This window comes from Marmota monax, unplaced genomic scaffold (assembly GCF_021218885.2).
Source record: "Marmota monax isolate L192 unplaced genomic scaffold, Marmota_monax_Labrador192_F-V1.1 WCK01_AAM20220418_F8-fsc00757, whole genome shotgun sequence".
NCBI classification, from domain to species: domain Eukaryota; kingdom Metazoa; phylum Chordata; class Mammalia; order Rodentia; family Sciuridae; genus Marmota; species Marmota monax.
The window spans coordinates 1-18,800 of NW_026692530.1; positions in this window are offsets into that span (position 1 = coordinate 1).

Here is an 18,800-nt window from a genome sequence, read left to right on the forward strand (position 1 = left end):
CTCACTGGCTCAGCCATCATGGTGCATGGGTCCTGTACTGGTGGAGGCCAGTACATTCTTCATGGAGAAGCCCACCGAATGCAGCAGCCAGGCTTTGGTGGTCCAATCGGAGGACTCTCCTTCCATATCAGTTGAACAGCAGCTGAGGTCTGTCTTTTATTTGGAAAATTACATAAAATAAATGCTTCAGCAGCTTACTTCTAGTAGGAAATCTTAAATAATTATTTTGTATAAGAAATTCAATGTATATTCACCTCTTAATACAACCTTTTAGCAAAAAGGATATTATTACTATATACACATATTATACACATAACTTAACATGTATTTATTACATTTTATGTTATGCTTAAACATAATTTAACATATGTACACACTGTATGCATATATTTCATATAGAGGCACATATATCTAAGTCATGGAACAGATTAGCTTTGAGTTTCCCATTCTTAGAAGAAGAAAAAAACATGATAAATGATGAAACAAGGGAAGAGGGAGAAATCTCAGGCAATCACTGTTCACTGGAGAAGGTTCACATCTGCACAGAGATTCCCTTTCAGGCTCCAGGTATCAGAATTAAAATCCCTACTTTGCATGCTTATTCGTAGGCTGCTGCTTTTCTGACACTAATTGATTTTCTTTCAAGATGATTCCAACTCACTTCATGCTTCAGAAACTCAAATCTGGTATTCCTGATGGCCAGGTCATTGTGCCCCACACTTACAGGGCAGGAGTGAGGCTCCCCCTCTGCTCTGTGGACCCCAAGCAGCTCCTGCACCATGGGGCACTTCCAAAGTTCACTTCCCTGGAATCTGCTGGCTGATGATTGGCTCACAGCGGCCCCAGCAACATCTAGCTGATTGGCTCCTCGGCCCCAGCAACATCTAGCTGATTGGCTCCTCTGCGGTGATGCTCATTGGACTGTTTCCCTGCCTTTCAGACCACGGAGCTGCTCATTGGGGGACTTTTTTGGCTCCGCCCACGTGACCCAGCCAATCGGCCTCAAGAGCAGGAGGATTGTGGGAGGTGGAGAGAAGCTTGGGTGGGAGAGAGAGGCTTGGGGAAAGCCGGTGGTGGCAGTTGAGGCTCTGAGGGTTTTTCCTGAGAGACTATTTTGTTTGTCGTGTGTGGTTCTAAAAATAAAGTTAGTTTCTTTTGACAAGTGGCTCCTGATTGTGCCCAGCCAGACTGCGGCAGGAATCTTTCCTGCCTTATCTATCTTGTTCTGAAAAAAAGCTTTCCCTTCCCATGGAGCAGGCCTTTGCCAGCCGCTCAGCTGCCCAGAGGGAGTTGCAAGCCTCTTTCTGTCTCCTTGTGGTTAATTTATCACAGAGAATGTGGTTTGCTGGGGAATCCAAATTAGAAGTGTCCTTACAGTTGTCATTAATCACCATCTAAAAGTGCTTCAGTTTCCAGTGCTGGGAATGTCTCAGAATGTCTGATGACTTCAAGGATGTGATGATGTAGACAGTGTGGTGTGAAGAAATTTGTCCCAGGCAGGACTGCCTGGGGAGTATTCCAAAGGCTGAGGAGCTGTTTATAGGCCCAGACTCCTGTCCCCAAGGAGCTGGAATCAGAGCCTGTGGCGGTGGAATGCAGAAATTGGTGTCATTCTCCAGCTTGCCAGATGGTGCCGGTGTGCCTCAGAGTGTGGTAAATACTGGCCCATTGCATCTGATGTCCCTCTGCTCTGGCCTTAGTGGTTTTAGGGGCTCTTGTGGACCAGTGAGCTCTTAGGGTCACATAGAGGATTGACACCTCTGGTTTGGCTGAGTTTACTCTGTTAGGCACTGTAAATCCTGCATATTAAGAATTTCTTCATACCCCAGAAAACCAGCATGCTGGTCACTCTAGCTACAGACTCATGTGTCCAAAGAGAGCTGGCATCTTACAGATATTTCATTCAAACCAGTAGCTATTATGCTTCCTAGGAGCCAGGCTCAGTGTAGGTTTTTGCTGCAAATGTGATTAGTATTTTGGAGTGTTGCAAATGCAGGGTATTCCACCTCCCTACAACACAATCAAGAGTAGACCTGACTCTTCTCAAACCACTCAGAGGTGGTTCAGAGGAACATCCCACCAGAGGAAGTTCTGGTTGCACAATGACACAAAAATGCTTTGTGAATGGTTTAAGGAGACAAGTCTAAAGGGCATCTATAGGAATTTTATGGAAAAAAGAAGGAAAATTGAAAATAATTTGCTTTGGCAAATGGAGACACTCCCCTGCCTGGTGATGTGTAAGGAATTATCTACCCAAGAGCAAAAGCAAGTGCATAAGAGCTGGAGAGGAGGTGGTTGGTGTCTTGCAGGAGACCCAGAGAAGTCCTAAAAGACACCTTGCAAAGGGCCTGTGAGTGAGATATCTGAGGCATGTATGGGATTCATTTTTAGAGAAATAACAATGTTTATTGTAGTGTTTTGAGCACCTCAAATGTGCCAAGCCCTCTTCTCAGCACTTGATGTACATTAACTTAATTCTTCAGCAACTTTTGAGGTCAGTATTATTATCTTCCTATTTGCATGAAAACTGGAGCTCAGCAATGTCAAGTGCCTTCTCCACAACATCTCAATGCTGGCCAACCTTGCAGCTGGAGTTAAAACCCAGGTTTCTTCCTCTGGACAGCTCTCTGTTCACCACTACCTCTCACATCTTCCTGCCCTCCGTTGGCATATGTGTCCAACCTCCTGGGTGGTGGGAATGCCCCAAAACAACCCTCCAGAAGCAAAAGTAATGTGAATATATTCTCCTGGTCTTAATTGCTCTATTTAAAATTTTTAGTTTATCTGTAGGAATGCCATCATTTCCCCAGTTTCTGGGTTCTCCTTCATTTCTCCCTTCTGTCTCTCCATGGCAGTATGATGGAATACTTCTGGACTCATACGTAGCACGTCCTCACTGCTAGCACTAGGAATTGTTCTAATGAAACCCTCACAATAATATATGGATTGGGTCCTATTATTCCCCTTTGGGGAAAGAATAGCACAGCCTCATTATCACAACTCAGGTGGCACACCTGGCTTTAACACCCATCCTGTCACTTACTTGCTGTTTATGGAGCCTTCTGCATGGTGTGGTTACCAGGGTGAGCTTGGGAGCCGGTGCCCCAGATTCAAATCCAGCTCTACCAGGAACATTCTCCCAACCCTCTCTGTGAAGCCTCGCCAAGCCTCAGCTGTAGGACCATCAGCCAGGCTCACACTGGTGGGCTTTGGACACTGATAGGGATGTGCATTAGAGGGGGATGCTCCAGTCACCACAGTCTCAGGGACCCTGACCTTGTTCTGGAGGAGGCCAGTGGGCACTCTGCACTCTGTGTCCTCAGGAATCCCTGTCTGGGTACAGTGGCAATACCTGTGGAGTTTTCATGTGACACATGTTTTCTTAAACTATTTGATCAATTGGTCATATTTTAAAATTGAAAGAGCAACTCAGATGAGAGTTACCACTTTTGCTTTGTGAGAATGTTTGTAATATTTTTAGAAAAGATGATAAAGATTGGATAAGAAGGAGGATTTTTTTATATAACAGAGCTGCATAATTAGGAGAATTATCACATTTCTCTGACTTTCTCTTTTCTCTGCCCATTCCCTTTTTGTATTTGACCTTGCTGGTGGTATTAGAAGTACAGAAACACCTGCTTTGGAATGACAGTGTGTGCTTATCTAACATTCCTGGAAAATCTATTCCATAACACAAATAAATATCCCTTCTTTTTATCCTTCTTGTTGAATGACACTACCAAATGAGATGTTAAATACAAGCTTGTGGGATGTGTTTAGTGGCTAACAAAGTGAATATATGAATATATTCCTGACAAAGCATGCTGCAGAAGCTGTAATCTCTGAATTTTGACAACCTTAGGTAGAATCATTTTAATAGAATATAATATACAACCTGCCTGAAATACTGTGATAAGAATTCAAAAGTCCCTGAATGCAAAGACCCAGTGCACTGAGTTAGAAGAGCAGGAATGGTCTTAATTTAAAATATTTTAGTGAACACTCTTTGTGAGGAAATATGAATAGTGAAGATGAGAACAATGTAATTATAAAGGAGAGGAGAGATCAGAACAGTGTGCAAGCTTGCAAGTGTCCTGACACTAATGCCCAGCCAAGGGAATGGATGTCAGATCCTGGGCTGCTCCTGGGGAAACAGATGCTTCCAGATGGCCTGGGCTGGCATTCTTCCTTAAGCGAGCTTCCTTTACAAGTCTGCTTGTGTGCACTTGAGTCTACCTAGGAATGAATCACTGGGTGAAAGTGCGTGTGCCTCTGCAGCTTGATTGGAGATTGCCAAAACTTCTTAAAGTGAGCACAGTGGGGAATTATTATTTCTCATAATCTTATCAACACATACACTTAGCTCTTTCCTAACAATCTGATAGGTATGGAATGCTCTCTCATTAAAATTGGATTTGTCTGAATACTAGAAAGTTTTATATGTTTATTGAACATTTGGCTTCTTCTGTGAATAATGTACTGAAAAGTCAGCCATTTCCCATTCTTCCCAAGCCCACAATCCACAGGAATGTAGGAGATTCTTGGTGTGGGGGGCCCACTGGACAAATGGGGCCTACAGAGTATACTCAGAGAAATAATAATGCATCTACATAGAAGTCTGGGACTACCATCCTTATTCTCAGTCATGAAATGAAATTTATCATGAATACATCTCCCATTCCCATTTACAGTTCTATGAGGACAAGGATTAAGGGAGATGATGAGGATAAAAATGGGTGACGAGGAGGCTGGAGTTTTGCTATTTCACTTTGCCTAGGAAAATGGTCATGTCTCCCTGCATAAGTTTCCAAACTTTGAGGTTAATGAAAACTGTAATTTTCATTTTAACTTTATCTAACTATCTGCATTTTAATTCTCAATTTCAACATGTGACTCTCAAGGTGTTTCCTAGCAAGTGCAGAGGGAGCCATCCAGGGACTCAGCCTCCCTTCCTCCTTCCTCACTGCCAGTCTGCAAGAGATGAGGTCAAATGCATGTTCTCAGGCAGTACTCCTTCCCTGCCTGAAGTGCAGGCCTGGTGTTGTTTTCAACTGAAAGCATATGCCTGGACTGGCCTTCAGGTGAGGTTCACACTGTGTTGTGTTTTCCTTGCCAGAGACTGTTTCTAGCTCATCCCACACCTGTTTAGAAAGTGGCAGTGAGTGACAGCTTTGCAGAGGCCCAGACCCACATTTATTAATGCTCAGGGAGGATTTGCAAGCTGAGAAGGCATCTGGGGAGGGGAAAAAACAGACTATTTGGGGAAAGAAAGAAGTTTGTGGCTTAAATAGAAACACAGGGGAGCTGTCCAAATCTGAGGTCTATAGAAGATGTGCCCACAGGACTGGAAAGAAGAATGACTACTGGGGCTCTGGCAGGTCCATCAGTTGCCTCTGCATCCAGACAGAGCCAGGTTCCAGTTCTGCCCAGTAACCTTGGGTGACTCGGCCTTCTGAGTCCCACATTACAAGCTGTGAGCATTAGCTAAAATCACTTATTTTACAGATTTAGTGTAATACATCGGAAGAGAGAAAATGCCCAATTAATGATCATCAACTGTTTTTGAGTGGAAGTTGCTGACATCTTGCAGATCCAAGATTGACTCCCAAGTGACTCCACCCCACAAGCCAGATGAGAAGCAGCACTTTTCTTTGTTGTCCATGTTTGATCAGCAAGTGTAAATCATTAGTTGTGATTTGAGAGCTGTGGGAAGTTTCTGATGAATGGTGATGAGTTCCATTAGTATGAAAATTTCTGTATTCTCATAGACTGGCGACTTACCCAGGTTTTAACCTGCCTCACTGGGCATGCACAACACATCTGAAGGTCTAGGGCCACAGGGTTCTAGACACTGTCATTTAGCTGGGCAGTGTGTGTGTGCCTCACGTCCAGATCTCAGAGGAACTGGCAATTCTTTTCTCAGCTAATCTGTCAAGAGACATCTTGAAGTCAAAGTTCTTGTGCTTGGTTCTGAAACAAGTAAAGGGTCAGCTGTCCTCACACTGGGTCCACAGGAAAATATAGATGAGCCTTGTGATTTTCTAATTTATATTTTTTATAGTGAGCAAAAGAATGGGGACAGGAGGGTTCAGAGAAGCTTCTCTCTGGGAAGACAGGGCTCAGGTAGAGCTCAATGTTGTTGAATGTGGGTGACTAGTGTGGGGTGCAGGGACAGTGAGAGCTGCAGGGGCAGGCTGTGAGTGAGGCCAGCGTGGGCCCTCTCTGTGGCCTGCAATTACCCCTTGATTCAGGGACACTTTGTGCACTGTCCTCTCTGGACTCTTACAGGGTGTCCTTGTCAGTTTGTTTATTCTCTGTGTGTGTGTGGTTTGCAGGTGCATCAATTTAAGATGGCTCATCACTGGGCTGGCTTTTCTCCCCTGGGGGTGAATGGCTTCCACTCTGGATGGGCTGTCTTCTTGCTCCCGCAAGGGAGTTGTCTCTTGGCATCTTCAGTGGTGCAGTACTGTGTGAAGTGGGCACTGAACTTGTAACCAGGTGCATCTTTGGCCAGCTAGCTACCTCACATGGCATCTGGCCCCCGTGTACCTGGCTGTGGAATCTAGGAAGTAGATAGGAGGACACAGTCTCTCTGCTAAAGAGAGAGGAGGACACAGTTCTCTCTGCTAAAGAGAGAGAAGCATAGGAGGTCTCTAGAAAGCTGGCCAGTATACCATGGGCCCTCACCCCATGCTGATTGTCATTATTGTCTGTGAGCTTTGTTTTCTTTGTTTCCTTTTAGTGTTCAAATAACAGTTTTGCATGTGAATAAAGAGTGGTGCTCTTGGATGTCACTGATGTGAACAGACCCCTGAGTGCACCATGGCAGGGTCTGGCTTTTGGTATATTCAAGGCAGTGATAAATCCTGGAGTGAAACCCTGTCTCTTTGGTGAGATGATTGACATCATATGGCAGCAAAGGCAAGGGTTCTCAGCATGGTGTGCAGAGACCCTACCTGCCTCAGGTATGTCACATCTGGGTATCCTCATCAGACACACTGCCCTGTCTGTCCCCGTGTGCTGGTGTCTCCTGGCTCCCTGCTCCAGCAGGGCAGACATGGTGGAAGACGCTGCCTGCCCGTTCTCCACTCAATGACTCTGCTGCAGGTGGCTCTGGAGAACTGAATGGAGCACTGAGTGGAGCCCACTCTCTGGATCACAAAGATGCTTTACTTCTGGCTCAGTCCCATCCAAGTGAGCAGTGAGAGTAAGACTTTAGAGCAGACAGTGAAGCAATCAGTGTGAGATCGCGCAGGAAACCAAACATAATAAGAAAACCTCAATGAGTTTTTTCTGGCCTGAGTTTTCCACTGTGAGTCCATAGATGGCAGCTGTTATGCAAAACAGTAGCAAAAGAAGCCTGGCAAAAGGAGAAGGCATATGTGGCTTGTCACTCCCCGCTTCCCTGGATGGCCAGGTTCTGGAAACAACAGCACTCTTCATGCCAGTGCCCAGGTGCCAGCCCCCAGCTTGGTGTGTCCATTAGTCTTGTTTTATATACATGGCAATTTCAATGAAGAAATTTTAGAAGAAAACCTCTTGCTTACAGCTCAGGTGCTAAAATATTTCAGTCATAGAAAAATCTGCTTATTTACATCATCTCAGGAAAAGATGCATGAAGTGGCCAGAAAACAACCTATTCTGCTGTGATCTCATAAAACTTCTCACTTCATTCATTCTGCACTATGCACTTGGTTGTTCTCATAGTCCCTTCTGCAATGCATACATGTGTACACACACCCACATTTGTGTGTACACACACACACACACACATGCACGCACAAGCATGCACACATGTGTTTATGTGTTTATGCACATACACAGAGTTTTCTTTCTATCCATCTGAACATCTTCCCCATTGTCTAAAGTGCAGCTCAATCTTAGCCTCCTCTGGGAGAGCTGTTGACAGGCAGGATGTCTATTCAAGTGTGCAGTCACTTCCAGCCCCCCACTTATGGGCAGACATATCTCCTCACTCTGTGATGTTGGATCTGTCCAAGTGTCTGTTTGAACATCTGTTGGGTGTGTGTTCTGGATTTGAGTTTAGCTGTACAACTTGAATTTGCTCATTAGATTTAGTGAACATGTTGGATTAAAGTATGAAAAATACTCTGCAGTCAGCTTTCCCTTTGCTCTTCTAGATGGTTTGCTTGTTATAGAATAGTATAAGACAGATGGTCTAGAGCTGACCCACAGATGCATAGACTGCAGTCTGAAAAGCTATTCTGGCTTTATACAAAGACCTGGATGCCTGATTATAGAGGCTTATTATTTATGCCATTCCATTTGGAGTGATTTGTTATTCGGCAATAGCTGACTTATTCACCCACATTGATCCTATCTCCTCTTACATCATTTTATCCTTCACTGTAAACATGGTGGAGAAACAGTTTATGTATCACCTTATAATATTCTCCAACTTCATTTGTATGTCATTTAAGATTGTGACAGACACCCAAGCATAACTAGCTGAATGCACAGGGCAAAGTCATCAACATACATGAATCCAGATATTAAAAGAATATTAGGATCCCCCTTTATTTAGCTTTCCAGATTCATTAATTTTTCTTGTAGCAGCAAGTTGGACCCCACAAGCAAGAGGATTCCATTCAACCAGTTTAAAATACTTGGAAGCAACAAGCCTTTTCTTTTTCAGTGCTTTTTTACAAAAGGATCAACCTTGGTTTTAGTGATCTAGTTGAGGTACTTGTCTCTCCCTGACTGAGATGATGGAATAGGTTGGACTTATGGCTTATCCTGGGCTTCAAGCCACTGGTGCAGGCAGTGGTTGGCACTTATTTTAGTTACAACTAAACTAACTCCAGGTAATTGGGAATTGGGAAGAGATAGTTTGCCACAGGAAAACCAGTGCATTTTTATTTAGGAGAAGGGAGAGTGGGTGTCAAGTTGGATAAAACTGTAGGTAATTAATCCACTTGAAATGCTGGGTTATATTCTACCAGCTTGCCAATTTAACCAAGCATCTTAAATTCCAAAACAAATATGCCATCATGTCTCCTGTTTTTTATTTATTCAGTTTTTTGAAACTGAATACTCTTTTGTACCAGTAATTCCCACTGAGTTATAACCATATAGTTGATCAATTCAGGTTTGGTTTCTTTATTCAAAGCATTGTAATTTTAGCAGAAAATATAATTCATAGAGATGCAATAAATTATATACAATTATGATACAAGGAAGTACCCTCCAAGCTATGAGAGTAATATGAATTGAAATTACACTTCATTTGAAACACTCAAGAAGAAAACAATAGTTTTTGAGACATTGGTCAGTCAATACTTCACAGTGGTCCCCAAGAAAAGGGAAACAAGCAACCTGGTCCCTTATATTTGTCCCATACTATTGCCCTGAGTTTCAAAACTGCCAGCTCCTATAGGGGGACCCAGGGAGACAATGGTGGACCATCTGAGTTGAACACAGAGAGATAGGGGTCTAGGGAGACCAAGGGTCTACATCTTGCAGACCATGAGAGATAAGAAACAGAAAACCCCAGAGATCTTCAGTTGGACCTCCTTGAGTCCTCAGCAGACTAGTGATTATGCAGAGATGTGAGAAAGTGACCCACACCTCTACAGAAAGGGTGAGTGAGTATAGTGCTGACACTCCCTGGGGTTGGAATAGCTCATGTCCCCCACAGGCAACCTGGAAAATGTGTGATTCATGGGGACTGAGTAGTCTTCACAGATAGGTGTTGTCCCAGAAATGGGAAACAATCTGTTCTAGACTGAGCACTGGTCCATGTCTTCCTAACAAATCAAGAGAAAGACCAAAAAGGACAAAGCTATTTCCAAGTAACTTAATTAATTCCCCAAAACCAACCTTAAGAACATTTATAGGTATACAAAAATATCCATTACCTGGAAGAGTAAAATGCATGATATCTGCCACCCAGGGATAAAACACTAGTCATGAAAAGAAACAAGTAATATGATCCCATGGGAGGAGAAAGATCAATCCAATCAATCCAATCCAATTCATAAACAACACAGATGTTATTATTGACAATTAGATAAAATGACTTGGGACTGTATCCCATATGTTTGAAAGTTAGCTAAATACTTGGAAGATATAAAAAGTCTCAAACTTCTAGCAATAAAAACTATGATGAGCGAGATGAAAGATACACTAGATGTGGCTAATGGCAGATTACATGCCATGGAATTAAAGATAGTACACTTGAACATATAACAATAGGAGCTATCCAAAACAAACTAGAGAAAATCAAAATACAGAGGAGTACATTAAGTGATTCATGCAATAATTCCAAAAAGAGTTCCAAAAGGAGTGGAGAGTAGGACACTTGAAAGAATAATGACCAGAAATTTTCCAAATTTAATGAACTATAAACCCTCAAATCTAAGAAACTGAATGAAGCCCAAGAAACATGAAGAAAATAATAGCAAGGTGAATCATAATCCAATTCAAACCAGTGATAAAAGAGAAAATCATAAAAGCAAACAGCTGCCATCATTATCTTCATGGTTCTGAACATAACAACAGCAGTTTTCTCACTGGAAACATTGCAGATGAGGAAGCAGAGAAACCAAAAATTATAGTCCTGAAAGCTCAAAAATAAGCAAAATAAACTGTTCACCTAGCATTCTAACCAGTGAACGCCTTTCACAAGCTAAAACAATGCTAATTATATTTCAGACATGTGACAGGTGGAGTAATTTGCCAGTAGGAGACATTCACTTCAAAAGTCCTTTCTTTATAATTTTTTTAATTTAAATTTTATTTGTAAATGACAAACACTGAACATAGGCCTTTGTGGGGCACAATGTGATGTTTTGATATGTGTTTATAAGGTAAAATGTTTAAATCAGACTAATTATCAAATCTCTCGTGTCGCCTTTTTTGTATGTGGTAAAATGTTTCATATCTACTTTTTCAGCCACTTTGAAGTGTACAATGCTTTCTGTTTTATTATAGTCACCATTGTATATAGTGGATCACTTAAGGACATACTTCATGCAGGAGAAAAGTGTCCCATGGAACTATGGATCTGCATGAAGGAATGAAGGACTGCAGAAATGGTGACTCCATTCCCGCCCCCCACCCCCCTCCATTAGAATCTCTTTAAATGATAACACTTTGATACATTGCCATAATCTCAGATTAGCCCCACACACTTTGATCAATTAAAAGGAGAAAAAAAAACAATAATTTTTGTGGTGGCAAAATCTTGAAGACTTTACCTTCACCACAGGCTATGACAAGGATATGACAAGACACTGCATCCCTCTGTGGCATTCTTACTAGCAATGCTTCACTCTAATGTAGTCATGGAAAAATGCCAGTGGGAAATGGTACATTCTTCAAAATAATTGAAAAGTGTTCTTGAAACATTTAAATTTCATCAAAGGCAAAAATAAGGAACAGTCATGGATCCAGGAGACTTAGGAGATGCTACAACTAAATGCCTGGATTGAATTCTGCAGCCAGAAAAATCATTACAGGTGAAATTCCATTGGCTGGTAATGTCTGATGACACACCAGTGCTAATTCCTGCTTTTGACTGTTGTGTCACGGCTGTGTGTGATGTCAGCATCAGTGGGGATTGGGTGAGGTGGCCATTTTCTCCTACAGCTTTTCTGTAAATCTGAAATTATTTCATATAAAACAATGATGAAATGGGCAGTGATGCATAACAAGAGATCACTCTAGAAAATAGCAGAATGCTGACACAGCTTGAAAGATAGCAACACTTTTCCTGGATAGTCCATGGTGAACTCAGATCTGAAGAGTGAGCAGGCACCACCAAAGAACTGTGGATGAGCTGTGGTTCTGGGTATTCACTGGACTCAGAATGGACACTGAGTTACAAACAAACTTATGTTAAGTCTAGCACCATTCCATGGAAATGAAGAGGTTATGGCATTACAGAGAACTCTTTCAATGTGATTTTTACCAATACAACTACACTTGGTTTTTATGATGCTGGGGAGGGAACTCAGACCCTTGTGTGTGCTAGGCAGGAGACGTGCCACTGAGGTACATCTCCAGCACTAACTGCAAGTTCTTCCTCTGCAAGAAAGGCTGAAATATCTCACCGTCAACATCTCGCATCCTGCAAATCCGGCACATGGAAGATACAGATGATTCCTTTCCTGTAACCTTCATCTTCTTGCCAAGACTTCAGGTCCCTTATTAATGAACTAACTAGTGAAGGTGAGGAGTAGAAATTTGTGTTGCTGGATTGACTTTCTCCCTAGAAAGTCTATTGTGCAGCCTTTAACTTGTGAAGCCTGAAATATTACTGTGATTTTTTTAATATTTATTTTTTAACTGAAGGTAGACACAATACCTTTAGTTTATTTATTTTTATGTGGTGCTGAGGATCGAACCCAGGGCCTTGCATGTGCTAGGCGAGCACTGTACTGCTGAGCCACAACCCCAACCCTATTACTGTGATGTTAGGAGTGTCGTGCTCACCTGTAAAAGCCAGTCAGGCAAGAACTGAGCTCTTAGATAGTAAATATGGCAAAAAGTAACTGACCATCATCAGGGGCTCCTTTGTTTGAAGACTCTTTCCATCATCTCCTGACCTAGAAGAGTCAGGATCTTGTTAGTAGAAGAATATTTTTGAAATGCATGATCATAGTGTACCCAAGTACTCAGGAAACTGACAAGAAATCTCACCTTATAGTCTGAGTTACAATATCAATGCTTTCATCACGAGATGACAGTGGTAATGTGGTGTATTTCCAGCATGATGAGCACTTCAGAATCACATTTCCTCTCACGTTTCAATAATGAAGCCTCCCCTGATGTTTATAGCTACTCCTTCCTTCCCTCTGAACACTTTTCATTTCACTTTTACAGTTGTGGTTGCATGGTCCTAGGAAACCCATGGCTGCACATGGGAGTGCATAAGAGAACGATCTGCTCTCATGTGTGCAGAGCCACTGAAGTCACACCTGGGAAAGGAGATTTCCAGTCACAGCCCACCTAAAAATTGTCTTTGCCACAGGGACATAATTAGAAGGGATGGAGACTGCAACCCTAATTCTTCCTTTCCCCTCTGGTACCAGATAAATGCTCTTGGTATCCATTTCCTGAAAGGTTGTCCCAATGCTAATGGAAAGTCATATCAATCAGGAACCCTCTACCTCCTTCTTTCCTGCAGAAATCACCTTCCAGGACACAGGACATCAAAAAACCCTGGGCAGAAGCAGGACCAGGGTTGGGGACCACCTGAGTCTGAGCTCTCTTTTGATTTTCGAGGAGGTGCAGTGTCTCCTAGGTCCTTGGCCAGACCTCTTTCTCTCTAATGAGTAGTTGAAAAGGAGCTAGTTGACTAACAGTGTGGGTATCCTATCTGGTTTACGTTTTGGAGTAACTATCTTTCAAATGCTCTCAGATATCATAGTTTGATATTGTTGTGGCTTTTAGTCCCTATTCTGATTCTTTGTCATAGGCATATTTAATAAGCTGTGCAGTGTGGGCCCTGGACTCCCAGTGTTCCTCTCAGGCTGGAAGTGTGAGAGTTACTCGTCTCTGTTAAATTAATGTCATGTTTGTCATAATTACAGTCCGTCTGAGTACAGGTCTGATGTGGGTTGGAATGTTACCCTCAGTTCCCCTGACAGTGCTGCTGGGCATGTTGTTTTGTATATAGCAGTCAGTTGCCCCGAGAGTAGCCCTGGACATAGGATTATCAAATTCAGTTCCAGACAAGACTGCAAGAACATCAGCTCAATGTGCCAAATTAGCAATGCCCTGAGGAGCATAGTGTGATTATTTTTCCTAAATAACAAATACTCTCTGACTTAATAATAATAGTTTTACAGTGAAATAGAATTGTGGTAATTTCCAAATTAGTGTATCTCATTAATGAGATTTACTAAGTATTATTGTAATACTGTAAAATACCTTTGTGTTATAAACCATGTACTAAATTACTTTTTTTTTTTTTTTTTTATCCACGGCAGAAAAGCTTTTCCAAATATCTTTCTGGAGGTGAAATGTATGTGCTTCAGGAAAGTCTTAATGGCTTTTCCCAGGTGACAAGCCTTGACTGCACAAACTAAACAAAACTAATTATATTTTTCCTCATACATGCATGTCTTCAAAACACCAGCCTTCATAATGATACTTGATATTACACCTCCAAATATTCTGTTTTACCAGGACCTGGAAAGATGAATTCAGCAGAAGTCAAGGATCTTAACTTCCAGTCTTTGACTCTAAGCTCTAAGGCTGTGTGACCTTAAACAAGGTATGCATCATCCCTTACCTCCAGGTTCTTTATCTATAAGACAAGTGGGTCATTCATTCATTTAATAACTACTATGTGACAATACTGTTACAGGCATTAGAAAACCAGCAACAAATGGAAGAAGACAAGATTCCTTATCTCTAGGAGCTTATAATATAGTAAAAGGACAACAAATATATAGATGAGTAAGTAAAATAAATGATGGATGAATTGACTATGCAAACACAACCAGGGAAGATAACTGAGGTGGCCTGGGGGTGGTAGTTGGGGAGAAAAGTCTGTTAGGGTGGCAACTTTTGACTCAATTGGAATAATGAAGACTTTTTAGTTATAGAAATCTTGGAATAAATGCTTTCAAGGCAGAGGGAATAGCAGAGAGTTCCCTGAGGTGAAAATGTATTTTTTTCCTAAACCATCTTCAGCATACATTTCAGTGAAGTCCACTCTGGTCATTTCAGACCAGTTCCTCACATGTGGTATCCCAGACTTGCTATTGTCACTGGTTGGGCTTAGCTTAGTCTGTACTTAGCTTTCATCAAACTCTCTGGGCATCAATTAAACGCAGGTGAATAATTGTGTATATGACCTCTCCTCCTCCAGATGCCTGAGGTTTGTTTTCAACATTCCCAGTCTAACATACCCTCTTTTCCTGGCCAGTATCCCAGTGTGAATTCTTAGTTGATTTGAAGTCATAGAGGAATTAGAAAACTCTGCTGTTCCTACTTCATTGTAAATCCTCTATCTAGGAGTCCTCCCAACACTAACAATTACCTGGAAAATGTGTCCTATTTAATTTCATCATTTATTTAGTATTTTCTGCAGGGTATGGAGACAAAAACTTCCCACACTAATACTCAGTGCTGATAACATTGGTATTGATAAAGGTAAGTAGAACAGAGCAGTTAATATGTAAATCACACACTGATCTGGTTAGGCATTGACTCTGAAGGAATGTGTTAGGCCATGATTGGTACAACAGGTATCTGAACATACCATCAGTCAATGGAAATCTCCTAGTCCAACTTAGAGTATACCTTGATAGCTAGCAAGAGAGTCAGAGACTGGATGGTCCCTCTAGAATCTGGTGCTGGCAGACAAACCTCCTTCATTATGCTTCCATGATTCAAAAAGTTGCTTCTGCAACACCATGACCACCATATTTGTTTTCCTTCACTGGATCCTGACCATTGGTAGTCTATGGAAAATGACTTTTCATATCATGTGTGAAAGATGCTTGTTGGAGGGGTTTCCAGATTTGGCTATAGTCCTAAAATCGTAGATGTCTTTGCAAGTTATGAATCCAATATAAGATTAGTGTTCAGTTGAAAATTGAAGCACTACACAGCTAAAACAGGTCATTAATAATTAATATTTGGGCATTTTTTAAAAGTGTATGATCTTTGTGGTATTTGTTTTTTAAGCAGGCATTATAAGTTGGCTATCTCTTACTTGAATTAGTTTTATTTCAGATTTTTTGAATATTAGAATATTTGCATAGTATAATGAGATTTTGTAGGTGGAACCCTCATTTGAACTCTAAATTCAATTATGTTTTATATTCACTTTCTACACTAGCCTGATAATAATTTTTATATAATATTTTAATGTTTTTATGTGTTCTTTTTAGTTAGACATGAAAGTAGAATATTGGCAAATTATAAATATATAGAGTATGACTTATTCTAATTAGGATCCTATTCTTGTGATTATATATAATGTGGAGTTACCTTGGTTGTGCATTCCAATACAAGGCTAAGAAACTTATGTCTGATTAATTTCACTATCCTTCCTATTCTCCTCCCCTACCTTACCTTCATTCCCCTTTCTCTAACCCAACAGACTTCTATTCTTTTCCTCCTCACATATCAGAGAAAACATTTGGCCTTTGTTTTTTGGGGGGATTGACTTATTTCATTTAGCATGATATTTTCCAGTTCCATCCATTTACCAGCAAATGCCATAATTTCCTTCTTTTTATGACTGAGTAATATTCCATTGTGTATATATACAATGTTTTCTTTATCTATTCATTCATTGAAGGACATCTAGGTTATTTCCATAGCTTGATTATTGTGAATTGAGCTGCTACAAACATTGATTTGGCTGTGTCACTGTAGTATACTGATTTTAAGTCCTTTGCATATGGACTGAGTAAGATAACTGGGTCAAATGGTGGTTCCGTACCCAGTTTTCTAAGGAATCTCCATATTGTCTTCCATGGTGGTTGCACCAATTTGCAGTTCCACCAACAATATATAAGAGTACCTTTCTCCCCACATCCTTGCCAACATTTATTGTTACTGTGTTCTTGATCACTGCCATTGTTACGGGAGTGATCTGGAATCTCATTGTGGTTTTAATTTGCATTTCTCTGATTACTAGTGCAAACGATCACTTCAGGTCAAAAGTGGGATTTTCAAGTTGTGGTGTCATGTTAGTGCTCAAAATGTTTTGGATTTTGAATCTCTTTTAGATTTCAGATTTTCTGATTAGGAATAATCAGTGATCCACCTAAAACAATAATCCTTTTCCTCACTCCTCCCTTACACTGATTTATTTAGATTTTTGCATTTATTGCTACTTGGCTTGTTATATATTGATTTGACTGTGGTCTGTCTTACTCCAAAGGAGCTCTTTGAATGCAAGAATTTTATTTTCCTCACTTCTGTATTATCTGATTCTGGACACATACTTGAAATATAGTTGGTGCTCAACTGATGCTTTTTGTTTATGAAAATCAGTATCATCACAGTCTATTGCACTATGCTACCATAAGGCTAAGGTGGAGATACGTGGACTGGTCAATGGCTGGGATAGCTCAGCACTGTGGAGATAATACTTACGTCTTCCAAACACATCACATTTGTAGAATGAGCTTAAAAAAGGAGCACTATTTTAGTTTTGTAAAAATAATGTCCTTCTGATGTGCTTGGTTCCACTTCTCTGTTTATCAATCTACCTATCCATCCATCCATACACCGACTTGTGTATCATATTACATCATAAGTTGTGATGTGATGATTCAACTGTTGGAGTAGACGAAGGCTGTGCGTGTCCACTTGCTCTGTGGCTCAGGATTCAAGGAGCAGGAATAATGCTTCTCAGCAAAATGAATGAAAGAGGAAATTGACTGAAACTCAATATTAGAAAGTCAGACACTCTTAGAGACTCAGATATTTGGGTGCATAGAACAAAGGTCAGGAAAGAGTACATTGAAGCCAAGAGAGTGGTGGCAGCACTGACACAGGTGCTGGTTTCCTGCAGAGGGGAGACAGAACACAGAAAGTCACAGTGCATGAATGTGATATGGAAAAAAAACAAAACATAGAACAGAAAAGCAGCCTGGACTTAGCTGATCCAGTGGTTGCACAGTGACTAGTTGTTTGAAAAGTGCTCTAAGTTTCTCAACTGGCAAGTGGAGAGCAGAGGAGGAGCCATCTTGAGGATGTCATGCTGCAGTGGGAGTCAGGAGGTCATAGGGAACATTGCCATTCTGTCCCAGCCACTGTCTGTCATGTGACCTAGGGTACAGAACATGAGTGGAACAGGCACAGAGAAGATGGTACCTATAGGGGTTCAGTCAGAGATATGAAAGAGGTGGAACTTCACTTTATGTTTGAATCTGGTGGCTCATGTGAACAGTAAAAGACAGGAAACTGAGTAGGTGGGTGTGAACACTCTGGTCCTAAACCTGTGAAGGTCACATTTGTGGGAAGCTGAGTTGAGAGACCTGGAGAGTTGACTCAGGAGTGGAGACTCTTGAGAGTCAGACTCCCAGAAGAATTTGCCATCTGCTGGGCCCTGGGGGTGTGTTGATCTAATCTCTCCAGGGAGGATTTTGTTTGACCACCTAAAAAAAGGGAGTGATTAGACCTGAGCCCCAGTCACCAGAACTCCCCACTTAGAACCAAGCAACAACCCTACCTTGGGAGTGCATCCTTCTGGTATGTCTGGACAAAACTCATGTTGACACTGTTTCCCATTCTGTTCTAATTTATACTGATGAGAAGGGAAGCTGGGCACTACTTCAGCCACCTTCAGTGTCAGGCAACTGCAGCTGGCAGCTCAGTGAAGAACACAAAAAGAGGAAGGATCTAACAATGCCCAGCCCTTGTTCTCTCTAAGGGGTACATAGCCCAAAAAGAAATGGAAAGGACAGTCAGGCATAGGTAGTGTCCATCCATCCTCAATGACAGATCTGACTATTTCAGTGAAGAAAATTATTTAAGATTTGTGGGGAGACACACACACATTTCTTCCTTTCTTTTTATTTTAAACATTTTTTGAAATGATTATTATTTTTCTTTGCCTTGTCTATTGAGGGTTAGGGTTTTTGTTCATTTTGGTTTGATTTTTGTTTATTTTGTTTCCTTTTCTTTCTTCTCCCTCTAATAGTCAAATTCTCTCTCTCTTTACTTGTTTTTTCTCCTTCTACTTTATAGTTATCCCTTGCTACATCTGTTCTGTTTTTTCTATGTTCATATTTTAAACATTAGAAGATTTATTTTACCTTACTATCATATTTTCTTTTTTCTTTTTTTTTAATATTTATTTTTTA